The sequence below is a fragment of the Biomphalaria glabrata genome, chromosome 9, assembly GCF_947242115.1.
Source record: "Biomphalaria glabrata chromosome 9, xgBioGlab47.1, whole genome shotgun sequence".
NCBI classification, from domain to species: Eukaryota; Metazoa; Mollusca; class Gastropoda; family Planorbidae; genus Biomphalaria; species Biomphalaria glabrata.
Window position 1 is genome coordinate 32,069,363 of NC_074719.1, and position 6,157 is coordinate 32,075,519.

Sequence of the window (6,157 nt, forward strand, 5' to 3'; positions counted from 1 at the left end):
TTGTCATTGAGTTTCATCATCATTGTAGAAAACAAGAAAAGTTTCTCATTGAGATTTCATCATCATTGTAGAAAACAAGAAAAGTTTCTCATTGAGATTTGAATGCTAACCAGCTGATACTTGGAACTTTTTCATCTAACTTTATTTAGCTTAAAATTTTTTCATCTTTACATTGTCATTAGTTTTTCAGACTAAGATCCATTGCTTTGTCCGCAGTTATTCAGACTTAGATCCATGCTTTGTCCACAGTTATTTAGACTTAGATCCATGTCTTTGTCCCCAGCTATTCAGATTTAGATCCATTGCAAGTTATTCTCTTTACAATTTGAAAACTTGTATGTCTATGATTATTTTCTCTGCTTTATTGTAAATTTTTCTAGCTACTCTCTCTGTCATGGCTAACCTTGTGTAATATCCACCTGTAATTATATATTGTTAAATATCGTTATGTCCTTATCAGGTTCCTTAATAAGATGTTTTGTTTTTATTACCATAGGATTTTTTTTTATTATCATTTCTGCGAATGTTTTCTCTTTTTAGTTGTAATTGTATTTCTTAATATCTTTATGTTAAACATATGCTTAACCTCAGAGAATTTTCTTTTTTTTATAATTTTAGCTGTTATAAAATAGGGAGGAATTAGAAAGAGACTTAAATATTATATATCTTTGTTTTAATTTACAATATATTCTGTTAATTTCAATTTTTGTCACTTTATTCATAGTTCAAGTATAAATGTATTAATCAACTAAAACAATATTGATCATATCAATGCAATTTCATAGTTTGGATATTGTGAAACTTTTCCATAATGTTGCCTTGTTACATTAATATGTGTGTTTATAAAGCACACCAAACAGTGAATGGATTTTTTTGTTTCTTTCTAAAAAGCTCTTGATGGCTGCCTGGTCCTTCAGGCATCTCTATGGTTCTGCCCGCTGCTCTCCACAGTCATCCTGCAGAAGATTTGGACTAAATTGTTGATTACCTTCAATTCTGAAGGAACATCCAAAACATTTATAAACATTTTCAGAACTTGTCTGATGATTACCTTCCTTTCTGCAAGCACCTCTGTTATACCACCTTTCATTAACCTCATAAAAAAAAAAGATTGCCTTTCGCTGACCTTTGGACCACAACTTTTGATTTTAAAAAATCTGTTGCATAGTTGTGTCCATGATGGAGTGCTAGAACGCGTTTTAAGATGATTTTTTGTTACTTTTCTTAATTCTGCAGCATTCTGTACATGATCTGTGACATACTTCAGCATGTTTTAGACTTTTTCTTGGACAAATAGGTCTAAAAATGTTATATTCATTACTATGTTATTTTGTGAACATAATTAGAGTAATTAAGCTTGTTATTTCATCTTATTTTTAAAAAAATGTATACTCAAGCAGTGATATATTTGGTTGAAACACAAGTCCACACAATCTATTTCCTTAACTCTACAGCTACTTAACCTCCAAGTATTTTGTGCTAAAGACAATGTGTATGAAGTTTGAGTGAGACATTCTTGATCCTCCACCATCTAACTTCTTTGTGAATTCATCTTTCTTACTTTCATTTTTAACTATTTGACTTCTTTGGCTTTCACTTTGTTTTATCTTAAATTGTTTTTCACTTCATCTCCTGGAATGCAGCCACCATTGAAGATCTGATTTAAGTTTACTAAGTGCTGAATACAATCTTCAAAGGTACATTTGATTCAGTGTGCTTTTGACTTAAGTTTGTTTGCATTAAAAAAATATTATTTTCTTTAGCTGCTTGTGTCAAACCAGAAGAAAGTCTTAAGAGAACCAAAGAAACCATATCTTAATATAGCATTCTTGTTTTTGTGTGTATACCTCAATAATAAACAGCGTTGGATGATTCAGTAACAAAAATACAAGTGCTAAAATTGGTTTTAAAATGAATGACCAAATAAGTTTTGATAGTTTTGAAGAAAATAATTTTACTGATTTTCAAATTATAGTTAACAAGTTTCATTTGTTTTTTTTGTTTTTTTTATTTTTTTTTTAGTTAGCTAATTTGTCATGCATTTATAGAAAGTCCTTTGTATTTTTGTTAATTAATAGGTTTTGTTTTTACTTTTTATTCATTTATTTTCTTAATTCCTGATGAACTATTTAGGTGTTACTTTGTTTCTTGATTAGAATTCAGTCAGTTTTATATTTGACTTGTACATAGTTTGTATATTGTACACATCTGTTGTTCTCATTGAAGAGTAAACATACTTTTGTTGACAAATTTATGTTCACTTTCTTTGTTTTTTATTGTTAAAAAAATAATCTTTTTTTTTTATAAGGTTTGGTCAATTATATAATTAGTAATGACATTAACAACAACAAAGTTTCAGTTGATTGCTGGTGTAGACTACTTCTTCTTAGTTACTATGGGTGTTATAATAAGGCCAAGGTAGAAGGATGATTAAAGTTTATGTAAATAAAATATGAGCATATTACAATTTTGAAATCATTTTTTTTATATATATTTCAGAGTCTTTAATATTTTAGATTATCACTTCTCAGGTTGTTGTTGTTTTTTACTGTTTTGTAAATAGTTGAGGTTGTGAGCATTTGTTTGAATTCCTGTAAATGGTGAAGAGTTTAGATTTGACGTTTTTGTTGTTTTTAATTTCACACATTAATCCCCCATCCTCTTGTCTTCCTTAAGAAAAACAATACAAATTGAATAAAACTTTGTAACTCTGTCTGGAAGAATGTCAGTTTTCATTTGAAGTTACTCTAGTATAAACATGTGTACATACGTTTTAGTAAAGATAGTAAATTATATTTACATTAGGAAACTGAAGGAAACATCCATGCCAGTGTCGCTACAGCCCTATGGAGGGCACTGGCCTGCTTTAGCACATCTTTCCATTCTGATCTATCTTGTGCTTTACGTCTCCATGCCTAGACTTTTAGCTGTTGTAGATCTGACTCTATTTCCTCCAGCCACCGGACTTGTGGTCTGCATTTGTGGCACCTGCCTTTTTTTTTTGCTGGTGAACAATCTTTGCTCCTCTGTTCTGTGGCATTCTTTTGAGGTGACCCGCCTAACATCAACTGTTCACTGATCAATAGATGTGTTTTTGTTTTTAGGTTAAACTTTTATTTTTCTTTGGTCAGAACAAAGCACACAAACAATATCAGACATATGCATAAAGATATTTAACACTATCAACTAGTAGATTTAACTATTATCTTTACTATAATGAGGTCCCCCCCCCCCCATCTTTTACAGTTACTGTAAAATAATTCAGACTGTGAAGCCAATAACTAAATCAATAAGTTACATACCATTTTTTAGAATATATTTTTTACATCTTTTATTAATGTTATTCTCATCTGAAATATTGTTTTATTTTTTTTTTTATTGATATTCAATATAATTGTATGTACATATATGTAAACAAAAAATTTAGCTTAACTTATTGTAAGTTTAATACATTGTTTTAGTGCTGTCCAGTAGATTCATTGTCCAAATGACAAAAAAGTCTTTTTGTCTTAATTTAATCAATGGCTTTGTCTTTTGGTTGTAAAAAAAAATAAAATAAAAATTCATCTGTAGATCTATACTTTGTGTTTCTTTTATATTACAAAGCTTATATCAACTTATGTCTGATCATAGAGCACATTGAGAAAGTGATAGGATCATAGAGCACAGTGAGAAAGTGATAGGATCATAGACCACATTGAGAAAGTGATAGGATCATAGAGCACATTGAGAAAGTGATAGGATCATAGAGCACAGTGAGAAAGTGATAGGATCATACACCACATTGAGAAAGTGATAGGATCATAGAGCACAGTGAGAAAGTGATAGGATCATACACCACATTGAGAAAGTGATAGGATCATAGAGCACAGTGAGAAAGTGATAGGATCATAGAGCACATTGAGAAAGTGATAGGATCATAGAGCACAGTGAGAAAGTGATAGGATCATAGAGCACAGTGAGAAAGTGATAGGATCATAGAGCACAGTGAGAAAGTGATAGGATCATAGAGCACAGTGAGAAAGTGATAGGATCATAGAGCACAGTGAGAAAGTGATAGGATCATAGAGCACAGTGAGAAAGTGATAGGATCATAGAGCACAGTGAGAAAGTGATAGGATCATAGAGCACAGTGAGAAAGTGATAGGACCATAGAGCACACTGAGAAAGTGATAGGATCATAGAGCACATTGAGAAAGTGATAGGATCATAGAGCACAGTGAGAAAGTGATAGGATCATAGAGCACAGTGAGAAAGTGATAGGATCATAGAGCACAGTGAGAAAGTGATAGGATCATAGAGCACATTGAGAAAGTGATAGGATCATAGAGCACAGTGAGAAAGTGATAGGATCATACACCACATTGAGAAAGTGATAGGATCATAGAGCACAGTGAGAAAGTGATAGGATCATAGAGCACATTGAGAAAGTGATAGGATCATAGAGCACATTGAGAAAGTGATAGGATCATAGAGCACATTGAGAAAGTGATAGGATCATACACCACATTGAGAAAGTGATAGGATCATAGAGCACAGTGAGAAAGTGATAGGATCATAGAGCACAATGAGAAAGTGATAGGATCATAGAGCACAGTGAGAAAGTGATAGGATCATAGAGCACAGTGAGAAAGTGATAGGATCATAGAGCACAGTGAGAAAGTGATAGGATCATAGAGCACAGTGAGAAAGTGATAGGATCATAGAGCACAGTGAGAAAGTGATAGGATCATAGAGCACATTGAGAAAGTGATAGGATCATAGAGCACAGTGAGAAAGTGATAGGATCATAGAGCACAGTGAGAAAGTGATAGGATCATAGAGCACAGTGAGAAAGTGATAGGACCATACAGCACACTGAGAAAGTGATAGGACCATAGAGCACATTGAGAAAGTGATAGGATCATAGACCACATTGAGAAAGTGATAGGATCATAGAGCACAGTGAGAAAGTGATAGGATCATACACCACATTGAGAAAGTGATAGGATCATAGAGCACAGTGAGAAAGTGATAGGATCATACACCACATTGAGAAAGTGATAGGATCATAGAGCACAGTGAGAAAGTGATAGGATCATAGAGCACAGTGAGAAAGTGATAGGATCATAGAGCACAGTGAGAAAGTGATAGGATCATAGAGCACATTGAGAAAGTGATAGGATCATAGAGCACAGTGAGAAAGTGATAGGATCATAGAGCACAGTGAGAAAGTGATAGGATCATAGAGCACATTGAGAAAGTGATAGGATCATAGAGCACAGTGAGAAAGTGATAGGATCATAGAGCACATTGAGAAAGTGATAGGATCATAGAGCACAGTGAGAAAGTGATAGGATCATAGAGCACAGTGAGAAAGTGATAGGATCATAGAGCACATTGAGAAAGTGATAGGATCATAGAGCACATTGAGAAAGTGATAGGATCATAGAGCACAGTGAGAAAGTGATAGGATCATAGAGCACATTGAGAAAGTGATAGGATCATAGAGCACAGTGAGAAAGTGATAGGATCATAGAGCACATTGAGAAAGTGATAGGATCATAGAGCACAGTGAGAAAGTGATAGGATCATAGAGCACAGTGAGAAAGTGATAGGATCATAGAGCACAGTGAGAAAGTGATAGGATCATAGAGCAGTGAGGAAGCTAAAGGCATGAAATAGCATTAAACAAGAACAACTGGTAAAAAAATGTTTATAATCTGACAGTTTATTATTGATATTACAAAATTACATTTGATATAAGCTTTGTTGTTTGTTTGTTTTTTAATATATTTTTATGATTTTCTTGTTTTGATGTAATGTAATCATAACCCATTTCCTGTTAGGATCAATGAAGAAATCAGCTTGTAGCACTTTGAACTTGTCTTTGTGAAAGTGTGTGCGAGATGCACAACTGAAAGATTTAGGTTCGTGACTTTTGAGTCCACAGATTTAGGTTAGTGACATTTGAGTGCACAGATTTAGGTTCGTGACTTTGATGAAGAAAGAATCTTTGAGTGAGAAGTTGGAACAAAATAAAAACAGGTGTAGGTACTATCTATTCTTCATTTGCAGTTACACTCTTACATAATTTTTTTTTAAAAATATAATTGTTTTTTTTTTTCCAAATTACTTTATTAAATATTTGCTGTTTGAGTTTACCTTTTTTTTTAAA